This window comes from Ammospiza nelsoni, chromosome 9 (genome assembly GCF_027579445.1).
Source record: "Ammospiza nelsoni isolate bAmmNel1 chromosome 9, bAmmNel1.pri, whole genome shotgun sequence".
NCBI lineage: Eukaryota > Metazoa > Chordata > Aves > Passeriformes > Passerellidae > Ammospiza > Ammospiza nelsoni.
This window is the reverse complement of record NC_080641.1, coordinates 23304020-23316113: the sequence shown is the minus strand read 5'-3', so window position 1 is coordinate 23316113 and position 12094 is coordinate 23304020. Positions and strand designations below refer to the sequence as shown.

General features: G+C 40.2%; 1 protein-coding gene across 3 annotated transcripts in view; it reads left to right on the top strand.

The window, feature by feature from the left end:
• The first annotated feature begins 689 nt into the window (after positions 1-689).
• The window catches only part of ADGRL2 (adhesion G protein-coupled receptor L2), a 156078-nt gene continuing 144673 nt past the window's right edge, over positions 690-12094 (top strand). For all 3 annotated transcript variants that reach the window (XM_059477739.1, XM_059477738.1, XM_059477737.1), the window contains exon 1: positions 690-978. The gene's annotated coding sequence lies outside the window, so the exon portion shown is untranslated. The remainder of the gene's footprint in view (positions 979-12094) is intronic.

Here is a 12094-nt window from a genome sequence, read left to right as displayed (position 1 = left end):
CAGGAAGGGGGAGATTTTTGTCCTTCGCCGATGCCGCTCTACGTGATAATATGTTTATATGATTAGCTGAGCCCAGGGGTGGGAGCGCAGGGAGAAGGGGTGGAGATTGGAGGGGGAGGAGGCTGGAGGTGACTCCAGTTCAGAGCCGACAGAGTCCGTGTCAGGACTTGGCGCTCCCCAGCCGCAGACGGAGCGGTGCACGAGCACGGAGAGGCTGCCATACATTCATTGGGATTTTTTTTTTTTTTTTTTTTTTTTTTTTTGGTGTGTATGTATTGCGTTTTTCCCATTACCGCGCGCGTTACTTGCTCAGCGCCCGATCTCCAGTCGTTGGCGGGGCAGCAGCACAGGGAGGAAGAGGAGAAAATCTGAGGAGGGGCCGGCCCCGCACTCCGCCAGAGGCCAGAATGTCATCCCGGGAGATGTGAATCCGGTCGGTGCGAGCGACAGAGACACGGAGGAGGGGGTCCATTGTAACATTCGAGTTGTTCCCCGCTGCCCCAGCTGCTGGCGTCGTCTCCTGATCGCTTCACAGAAGGGACTCCCTAGGCTGGGCACACACACTGCACTGCGCCCGTCCTCCTCTCCATTTCGGCTTTTTTAAATTTTTTTTTTTTTACTGAATTTATTTCTTGTGTGCGTGCGTGCTGGAGCCTGGCTGCATCGCGCTTTTGCTGCGGAGCGGAGTGTGGGGAACTGCAGGAAAATGTTGACTTAGACCCAGAAGAGCCTCCCGGCCGGCTGCGCGGAGAAGAAGCCGCCCCTGCTCTGCGCTGCCCCAGCCCTCCGAGCCGCAGCGCCGGCTGCCGCCCGCTCCCGCCCCAGCCCACCGCCCGCCCGCCCGCTCCCGCGCCGCCGCCGGGGCCCCGGGACTAACTCCGCCGCGATCTCCCGCAGCCCCGCGCTCCGCGGGCTGACCCGGACCGCGGGTCCCGCCGGGGACACAGACCCCGGCCCGCCTTCGGCTCCCAGACGTAGGTAAGCGGAGCCCCGCGCTGCAGCCTCGCCGCGCGTTGCTGCCGGCGCCTGCTCCCTGACTCCTGGACGTTCCCCGGCCGAGCCGCCGGCAGGGATGCACTTACTTTAGGCTCTGCCTCGCCTTGCGCCGCCGCCGGCGGAGCGCTGTGCCCCTCGCTGAGCCCGCGGCTCTGGGCGCGGGCAGCGCCGCCGCTCCGCACGGCCGCGCTCCGCCCGCGCGGAACGGCCGCGCTCCGCCGCCGCCCCCCCGCGCCCTGCGGAGGGACCTGCGGCAGCCGCGGCCGTCCCGCCCCGCCGCCGCTGCTGCTGCCCCGCCGAGCGCGGGGGCTGCGGGCCGGGGCCAACCGCACAGCAGGCCCGGGGCTCCGCGGCGCGCCCCGCGCAAAGTTGCACCCGCTCGCTAAATAATTACCTGTTGCGGGTGTATTTGTGTAACTCTGCCGAGCGCCCGGCTCCCAGCCCGTGCGGGATGGGGGGTGCCTGTGGGGAGAGGAATAAATTACCCTTTGTCGGCTGTGGGGTGAGAACAACTTTTTTTTTCTTCTTTTTTTTTTTTTTCCTTTTTATTTCTATTTATTTTCACATATAGAAATCTGGGGCCATCTGGAGACAGAAAACAGTGTGTCATGAGGCACCGTTGCTGTGTCTGGCTCTAAAAATAACATCTTGTTGTTAGTCTGCGCCAGCCCTGCTGGGATTTGAGCGCGGTTTGTCAGAAAGTAAAGAGCTCTGCTGGTGCTCAGGTGTGTTTTCTTTGCCCAGAAATGCCCCTGTGCGCGACGGAAGGAATCCTGCGGAACAAATGTTCTGCTGTTTGGCTTCCTCAGACGCCCCGGCTCCCTCCTTTTGTTGCTTGCCACGAAAAGAGGTGCCATTTCGCATCATTCTGCAGAAATTGTTTGAATTAATGCAAGTGTGAATTCTTACCGTTTGAAGGAGGGTATTAGCATATCAAAGGTTTCTTAGCTCCGGCTCAATTGAGAGAACTTCAGCTTGTCTTCCATTTGCTTCCAAGAAGAGGCCCAAAGGGCAGTGGGAATTGTAAAGGGGTAAAATGGGGAGGTGGATTTGGGTTATGTTTCTGAACTTTTGCTGTTTTGCAATTATGCGAGTGAAAAACAAGGTCCCTCCGCTGCAGAGCCCTTGCAAGCGCTCGGACAATTAGACTCTATTGATTAATGGTTTGTTCCGAGCAAAAAAAGTGACCTTTTATGACAGGCACTGTGGCGTGGTTTCTGATTCCTCCTCTCTGGGAGGGGGATTTAGAAAGTGCTTTCTCCCGCGCTCTTGCTCTGGTATGGCCTACACGTTACTGCGTGGAGGGATGAATGGAGAAGACCTTCTAATTACTTCAGAAAACAAATGAAATCTTGTAATAAAAGACTTCTCGGTTCCAGGCCTTTGAAACAAATATGCTTCCTTCCTTAATGGGTGGGTAGGCTGGAATAATAGATATTTTTATGGAGAGTTTAAAAGAAGTTTTTATCACCACCAGCCATATGCTTCCATTTCCTTTTCATTCTAGAAAAAGTGAAAATGAGTAATTCTTGTAATCTCATTTAATCAGTGATACTGTGTTTACAAAGATAACCTAATTTGTGGTTAGTATTACCCTATAATAAATAATTCTCAACCAGCTATGGCAGGAGTGCTGTTTTGGTGGCTGTGTAGAACATTTATCGCATTGCAAGTTGTTTTACGAGACTACACATTCATAGTTTTTTATTCTTTTGTTAGTATTTTCTTGAGTTTAAGAGAGGATGTGGCCTGGCCTACCTTTTTATTACCTTTGCAAATCAATATTCATAATCCAGCAACCCAAAAGCCAAGCAAAATCCAGTTATCCATCAATAAGTTGGGACCTTTTCCAGGGACCAGATGTTTCTTGGTAACTGTATTCTGGTTTATATCTCTGGCAAAAAAGAACTTCCTAAATTTCCCTTGCCTATTGCTTCTTTCCAAACCTTTTACTTGAATGATACAGATACTAAAACAGGTATTTTGTGTTTTTAAAAAGTTGATTTAAGTCATTGATATGTAACATTTGGTCTGTTGTTTGGATGGGTTGGTTTGTTTGTTTGTTTTTATATTTTTCTTTCTTCTGATTCACCATTTGGGGAGTGTTTCTTTTACTGCCATGAAACTGATGTGCCTTTAGAGTAGGATATTCAATTTCAGGCTTCAATTTCCTTTCATGTAATGACGGAACTGAGTATATATGGTATGTCTTGGTGAAAAACACTGCAGTTGATCAAGTATTCTGTTATTCTTAGATGGACACGGCTATTTGGGCATTTTGTAAATAGATATATTTAGTGGTCCTAAAATTAGATAATTACTTTCAGGTAATTTCCAGCAGTTTATTTACCTAATGTCTTCAGCTGTCTGAAGTAGTACCTTTTGGTGGTGTAAAAGGAACATATTGATGTAATTGCCATTATCACACTTAAGTTGCTGTTAACTAGTCTGCTTTGAATGCAGAGGGCTATAAAGAAAGCGCATTATCCCTTCAGCTATTAGGGATAGTCTAAAAATTGTCTTGGAAATGTTGCACTTTGGTTTATGTGACGGCAACCCCAAATTCGACAAATCTCTGAAGGTAAAAAAGTAGTAAAAAGAAGATTTTCAACGTTCAGATGACAAAATTGGACCACTTAGAGAAAAATTAATGTGCTGCAGCAGCACTTCAGCTGCCATTTTCAATCACTGTGGGTTACTATGTGTTGGCAACGGTGAAAAAGCATAGACGTTCAGATAGCTCAGGGAGCTGGTAGTTGGGGGAATCAGGATGTTGAATCATGTGGGGTAGAACAAACCAATTACTTCAGGTTTTGACTTGAGAATTTCCAGTAAACTTTTTTTTTTTTTTTTCTGGCTTTTGGCTCCCCTGCTCATTAATAGACCAACATCAAAGCAAGCAACCAAACTTCCAAATGTTATAAAAACTAATCTAAAGATACAGATCTCACATGTAGTCTTGCAAGTCTTAATTTAAAACAAGCAGTTGGAGTTTTTATTGCTGCAATTTTCACAATCAGCAGAGACATTAACACCAGGCTTCTGGGTGTTTCCCTTCTTAAAATGAGCAAGAGGAAAGCTTTAAAAAAACCAAAGTGTGCTTACTTAGTTCTTATTTGATCACTTCAGAAGCTTTCTCAATGTTTTATTTATCTCTTACCACTTTGAATGTGTAAAGTCAGGAAAGGGGGTTACTCGGGAATCTCAGTCTCTAGTAAGGGAAGCACCTTATTAAAGTTTAAATAAGCAAGGTAGTATAGTCTTAGGAGTTTGTAGTCTTTACGGTTAATCATATGTAATAATATGGTCGATTTTATTCTGGAAATGTGATACGTATACATGGCATTTTGATGAACAGATATTTTTAAAATCAGAATAGTTGGGATGAAGAAAATTTCCTATAGTTTTGAATTACGGCTTTTTTTAAGTCCATGATTTTCACTTAAAGGTTTTGGAGATAGAAATCTCTAGTTAGGCAAAACATTTATCAAAGTTTTATTTGAAATGCATTTCTAGATAGTGTGTCATAAATTCATGTAAATTGTAATAATCATACCGTAGAAAGCATTGTTTGACATCTAGAGAGCACAGAAAGACAATCATAAGTTTTTACTAAAATTCAGATTTAAATTTTATGTATTTCCAAGCCCTTGCTCACCTGTCCACCCAAAATGTTGACATAGCTGTAAGAAAATACTGTTACCTTGTACTATGGCTCCTGCTGGGGATTGTGCCATGCCTAATATTAATGACAAATAACCTACCAGTAACACTTTGTATCAAAAAATGCTCTGTGATTCCTCCGCATTTCCACTAAGGAATATCTGCGGATGGCTTATTATGCAGGAACTGGAAGTAGCAAATAGTGATTTTTACCTATTCAGCTGCAAGTGCAGAAGTTAAACTACGTGTGGTGTGTAGTGGGAGTCATATCCATGCACAGGTAGACAAGCAGTCACTTATGAACTACGACAGTTCAGAGCACAGGCCAGTGAAATTTGTAGTCAGTCATGTTACTTGGAGATGTCATGTTAAACAGACCCTTTCCAAGCATTTTTTAGGATTGATGTTTATGATGTACAGAAGTGATTTGAAATTGCGAGAAATTTGCCTCCTTAAGTATTTATGTGCAGCTTTTAAACTTAAAAGCTATTATTTCTAAAAACACTGTCTGAAACAAATAAAAAAATTTAACCATCATGATTGTAATTGGATGTCAAGAAAAATGGAAAAACAACAACCTGTTTTAAGGCCATTCTCAATACTGGTAACAATCGTGTTTAATATTTAAATAGTTTTTGAAGATAGCTGCATTTTGTTTCCAACAGTTTTTAAAAAAAAAGTAGCAGGTGGTTCTGGAATACTGGTAACTTATATACTGGTAACTTATATATACCTGGTGTAGAAAATACTTCTGGTCTTTATTTAGCAAATGTGATTCCTTTTAACATTTCTTCATTTAAAAGGTGAAAGATGACAGGTTTAAAGCCCTCTTCAGTAGGTAATTTTCTAGGAGTTCATGTTTCTTTCAGCCCTGTAATATACAAGATGTGTTTCTACAGCATGGACTGGGAAGATTGTGTCGCTTAATATCAGCAATTTAGCTATAGAAATACACGTGCTTAGTGAGTGCTACGATCTGACAGCATTCTCTAGATGCAAACTGATAGTTAACTAGAAATTGATTCCAAAGGGAGGAAGGAAAAAGTCTTCAAATTCAGAATCATAGCACCTCCAAGTTATGGATTGTTACATTAAATGGAGCATTTTATGGAGTTTAGAAGAATATGTAATATGCATATGCCATGAATTCGTTCTTTCTGATTTTCATGAGGTACTCTAATGATTCAACCAACTCTAGCCTGCCATTTACCCAAATTATTTAGAAATGCAGGATAGTAAAAAGCATTGCAGCCTGACTGAAGCAAGCACAATGCTCAACACCTGCAGGTAGAGTGCAGTCTCTAGCAAAATGCTGTTGATTGTTACTCTTGTGCAAAGCAAGCTTAAATACAGTTTGCTTAATTACGACAAAAATGCTTCTTTATGAGTAAAATATTCCATGTTTGGGGAATGTTTTGTGTGTTGTCTGCTAAGTAAAATCCCATCACACTTGTATATGTTTGTTCAATTATCAGAGCAGCTAAGAGGAGGAAAAAAAAATCAATTTACTCTGAAAAGCACCAGAAATAAGATTACCTTGGCTAGTAGGAACTTGCCAGCATTGTCTAAATTGCATAATATTATCAAATGTTGCCATTTTTCATGTTCAGTAAGAAGGATATTGACTATTCTACATGTCCAGGTCTGCTGTTTGTCTATTTCTTTATAAGGTATAAGCATGTCTTATATTTATTCCTACAATAGCAGCTACAGATAAATCGGAGGATCTAACAATAACTTTATAAAATAGATGGAATAATGCCATTCACTGGAGAAATAGTATTTACTTGAGATAAGTGATAACAACTAGTTTTTTCACTTGTTGTTCTCGTAACAGACAAATGTAAATACCTCAGCAGACATTTCAGAGTGAAAGGCGAGAGATAAAATGTAATTACTTTTCAGGGTGGCTCTGACGATGCCCATGTTCTTGTCTGTAACAAAAAGAAAAAATCTTTGCTCATCGCCTCAGAATATGAAGGCCATTGTTACTTCTCAATATAAAAATATTTTCTGATTTCTAATGTTGACCTCAGTATTCATCTTTAACTCTTCTGTGTAAGCTGGAATCCTTATAACCATGAATTCTAGTTGCTGTTATCCAACGGAGCATTTAATAGAGCACCTAATGGACTCTGCTCCTGTATTTTTCTTGAATGCATAGCATCTTGCTTCATTCAGTCACCAAAACTAACTTCGCTACAAGGACAGGCAACACGACAAGTTAGAATCAATGGACCATTTGTAGGTCACAAAGTCAGTTTACTGGAATTTCAGAGGAAACTGGTTGAAAAGAGAGGACAAATGTCACTTTGAATAGAGATGTTTAAATCAGACTTCTGCCTTAGGGTAAAATTTAGGTCTGTTGTAGCCTAGATGTAATGTCTCCCTCTACAGAGCACAGCATTAATCATGGCTTGACAAGTGATCATGGGCTGAGAGAAATAGGGCCTGTCTTGGTTGTGTGGTTATTTTTTTTTCTAATCTTAATCTCTTAGGAGCACATTATAAACACTAACATTTACACAAAAAGATTTAAGTATCAATGTCTGTGTTTCAGTAGTGAGAGTAGCTAGCTTCCGAGAAAATCTAGTTAGAGTTAATAAGAAGCTACTTGTGTTTCTTACGTAGATTCAGTATCAGGAATATTTTCCTTTTAACGTAATGCAGGGCTTTTTTGTCTTAAGAGATTTATTTTATGCCATTTCCTCATACAAATATGGTAGAGTCTCGGTCTGCCTGTTTTGTTCCTTGGTTTACTAAATAACTCCAAATCTTCTTTCTTTACCATTGTTTTACAATGTGTTTATCACCCAAGAAAGATACTTCCTTTTGCAAAACAGGCAATCTAGGGGAAAGGGGGAGCAGTTTTTCTAAAATGTAACACAGATGAGTGGTTTTTTTACTATGTTTATATGTTAATGATGTGTTACTTTATTGCAACGGGCTACAAAACTGGAATAAACTAACGCGAATGAAGAGTGCTATTTAAGATCCCGAGTTCTGATACTGTACAAATTGTGTTTAATACTTAAATAAGGGATGTCTTGATTCATAGATAGGTGTGGGAGTGTTTATACATTTTATGGTAAAGGAGAGAATTTTCCAATTTCTTGGGCTTTTTTGCTGCTTCCTGTGGTGGGGGCAGTGTGGGAGCAGCCAAGCCCTGGGTGTGCACCAGTGCTAGAGAGGCGCAGCTCCTTCACGGAGGGTTACATTTGTGTTAGCAACTGTTGGAAAAATAGATAATATCAGTAAAGTAGCAGCAAAACAATTTATCGCTGGAGAATGATGCTTTAAAAATTAGAGTACTTCTGTCTATCCAGTTGCCTGTGGATGTGATGAAATCCCCAATCTCTCGTTTAGGTTGGGCTGCTGCTTTCCTTTGTGCCCTCTGTTGGTATTTTCCCATCAGTCGACACCTCACACCGATTACTGCTCTGAATCCAGATGACAGAATAATAACGCCGATTACTGCTAAAAGTTGTTTCTGGCAGCTGGGGAGGGGATGACCGACCTTGTTCCTGACTATCAGACTTGCTCTGCTGTTGATGGGCTCGGGTGTGCATACTTACTGTGAAATCAGTGCTGCAGTGGTGGAGAGCGATCACATGCCAGAAGGAGACTTTAATTCACTTTTCTATGTATTCTCTGTAATTTTTTACAGCATTGCAGTCGGGGTGAGCAGTGTTCAGAAACAATTCCCTCTCAGTAGGCAGCGTTGCTTTTAAATAAAGTGACATTTTAAGAAAATATTTCTGAGAACAAGTTCTGCTGTTGACTCTGCATTTCTCTGGCAAATTCCCGATGCCTGTGTTGATGGTAGGCAGAATTCTTTTCATCTGATCCAGGCAGCCTTTCATTTACACTATTTTTTAGATTGTTTCAATGTGAAGTGACCAATTTGGAAAAACCTGCTTTCCCAGAATGAATAATGATTGAATCTTCATTTTGAACAAAATGAGTGTTCTACAGAAGACTAATTCATAACTATTTTGTTGGCAGTGTCTCCAACAAAATTTGTCTCCAAAAGCTGTCTCTAACAGCTTTTATGTGCTTCAGTCTAACAAGTATTTCTTAAATGCAGACTGTCAATTGGTGAGAGTGATTCCTGTGTAAGTCAGTATAAAGTGCTTAAAGGAGAGAAGGTGCCTAAGCAGTGGTGGATTCCTGGTTGAGCTTCTGTGCCAGGAACACGGGTGTAGGCTGAGAGTTGTTTTGAAGAGAGAGGGGAGGTGCAGGCTGACATAATCTGAAATTGAGAAGAAATCCTTTTGCCCTTCAGGCAGTAATCTTACCTGTGCTTGAACAGAGCATCATCTCTCCAAAAAGTTGTTGGCTTTTTTTCCTCCCTGCTTTCTTTATTTCCTCATTTGAGCAGGTGTATAATAGTATCTCACAGTAACTGGTTGATCCAACTGTTAAAGCTATTCCTACAGCAAAGAGCTCTATTTGCAGCAGTCTCATCCTCTTGAGCTGAACACCCAAAATTTGTCTTGTGTTTATCCTATGTAATGGCTGAGCCATACTGAAATGTCAGTACTGAAATAGCTGTGTCCTACTGAAATAGGAGTATTTTTCTCATCTTTTTTTTTCTTTTTTTTTTTTTTAAGATGATATTAAAAGCTTGAAGGGTTGTATTTTGGAGTTTATTTTCCCAGTGAAAATTAAAGTTGACACAGGGCATATGTGACTTTATGCCCAATGCGTATGCATTCATTTTATGAATGTTCTTCATCTGTCTAAGGGCACTACTTGCAGAAAGTGAGATTTCGCTCTGCAAGAGAAACAAAACCACAGGCATACATTTGTTCTCGCTCTGTGAGAAGAGAAATTATTGTTGCCTGATGGCTTCCCAGTTTTTTGGGTGTGTGCTAAAGGTTAGATAGGATGAAGGCTTAATTACAATGTACTTAATATTTATAGCTTCATTCACTGAAGCTTTGTCCCATTTGCATTGAAGGGATTTTTATCTAGAGAGCTCATCCCATTACGGCAAACAAACTTGAAACATTTGAAGGTAAGGATAATGTCTTTGGGGAGAAAAGTAGTTTACTTCCAGTTGGATGAAAATTACATTGTTACTTCATGATTTGATTTAAATTGATAGGGATTTTTTAAAAAATATATATAATTTAATTTTCAAGATAACTTACCATTCAGTTCAATTGCATTTTAAACTTTGGTGGAGTGCATGTGTAATTGTATCCAAAAGTGACATTAGGTTTTTCCTTCTAGCAGTAAATAGAATGAAGAAATGCTGCTTGGTTGGTTTTCAGCTAGACAAATGCATCAGATAGGATGAACAGGTTTCATTGTTGGGGTGGTCTTTCATTTTTGTTTAGCTCTGGATAAACAGAGCCATTTTAAAATTTCATTCTTTTTTTTTTTCTTCTCTTTTTTCTCTTCTGTTTTTTCTGCACTGTGAAAGCATTTAGATGACTTTGGAAAAATAAATTTTTTGTGACTTGATATAGGAAAAACTAAAGCTGAATGTTTAACTTTTCTGAGGAGACAAGAAGAGACACAGAGCTGGAAAAAAAGCAGAGAATGTTTCCTATATTACCTCCTTATGCTGGGTAACATCACAGAAGGATTTCTGGGGGAGTTTCTTTAAAATGATGACTGATTATTTGGTCTCCTATGCTGGCTGTTGCCCACATTTTTCACATATTTTTGCTCATTCTTATTATTACCTGCAGAGGGAGCTTGTATATGAGATAATCAGAGTAATCAAGGCATTCAGGGCTGAATTGATTCCAGTAAGTACAATTTAATTTCACTGTGCCTTTTCTGTTATGCAGAGCAGAAAGGCTCGGCAAGACAGCTTTTAAAAAGGCTGTCCATCAGTAACAGCAAATCACAGTGAGCAAAGATTATAAAACATCAATAAGCACAAGCCAACTTAAAAAATATAATTCAAAGAAGTGCCTATTAATCAGAAGTTTAAAAAAGAGATGAGGAGAACAATTCCTGCCGGTCAAGGTGCAAGAGGATGGTTTTGGTGTTCTGTATCACAAGAAGCAGATTTTTGTTGCATAAACTGTCTTCTCAGATTCTAAAAATGTCTTGTCAGCATCAGAGAGACAGCAGAGTGCTTTCAGGTCTTCGACACATCTCGTGCAGAGTAGTAGCCAAAAAGCAGGAGGTATTTCCTATTTACCCAAGCAGTGTTATGGAGCATAATCAAGGTGACTGCGGATGAAAGGCTAACTCCTAATTTTGCTTTTTCACTATTTAAAATATAAAGAAGTGAATGAGTTGCATCCAAATTGAGGAATTGGTACAGTCAGGTAGTAAAGCAGGCAAACAGTTATAAGAATTTCTGTCTTAAGCTGAAATAAATGCTGACAACAAAGAGCAAGGAATGTCTTAACGTAAGTTTATTTTTATATTGTAACTTAAAAACTAGCTTGAAGAATCAGAAGCTTGTACTTCAGGTAGTAATTTTTCCTTAATTTAGCACAATGAAAAAAATCATCGGATGTATTGCAGTCTTCATAATTTGTATTTTAGTTATCTGGATAATGAAGGTGTGTGATCCTTCAAAAAGTTAAGACTTCAAAGAAAAAAAAGATATAATACAGTTTCGCTTGCTGAGCAAGAAGCATAATAGATGGTACTTAGATTTATTCTGTACTTGTCTCTGGAAAAATGGTGGCAATCATTTTACTTTAAAATATTTCAGTAAACATAAAGATGATTTGCTATGATATTGTCAGGAAATAAAGCAGTAGGTACGCACATTCCATAAAACAGAAACAGCTTTCTGTAATATGCTCTCCTGTAATAAATCTGTGGCGTAAATTGGTCAGAGTTGATCTTTTTTCTTTTTTGTTAGTTTAAATGAAGAGAACTTTAATATACAATCAGCCTAATGTGATCTTAGGCGTTTAGTTTGGATTCCCTTTTTAAACATCGGGGAAGATTTACCATATCTAAAAGAGTAGTAACTCTGTCTCAATTTATTATTTATACTGGCTAATCCTTTCTAATGTGAAAAGTCAGCTTGTTATTGTAACACCAAATGGCCCTCTAAGTAGGGAAACAGTTAAGTAGATCTCCTGTAATAGGTTGTTGTCTAATAAAGAGATTTATGGTATTGGCAAGGGCTATTGTATAGGTATTACCCTCTCACAGCATGATCATGTATTATCTTAACAACTCAGTGCCACGTTTATGTTGAGTATTTTCATAACAGGGTAAGAATATTAGCCACAGCAATTACACCCCAATAGGATTATAATGGTAAGATTTACAGAAAATATATAAATTCTGTCTTTCCTGGAGATTTTGGTAGGTGCTGGGAGTTGAAAAGTTGTACCATCCTTTTTGCATGGGAAAATACTGACGTGCAAGTCATGAAGAAGAAAGAGAGGTTTGTTAATTTAATCTTGTTGAGGAATTGTGGAGAGGCAAGGACATAATCTCTCTT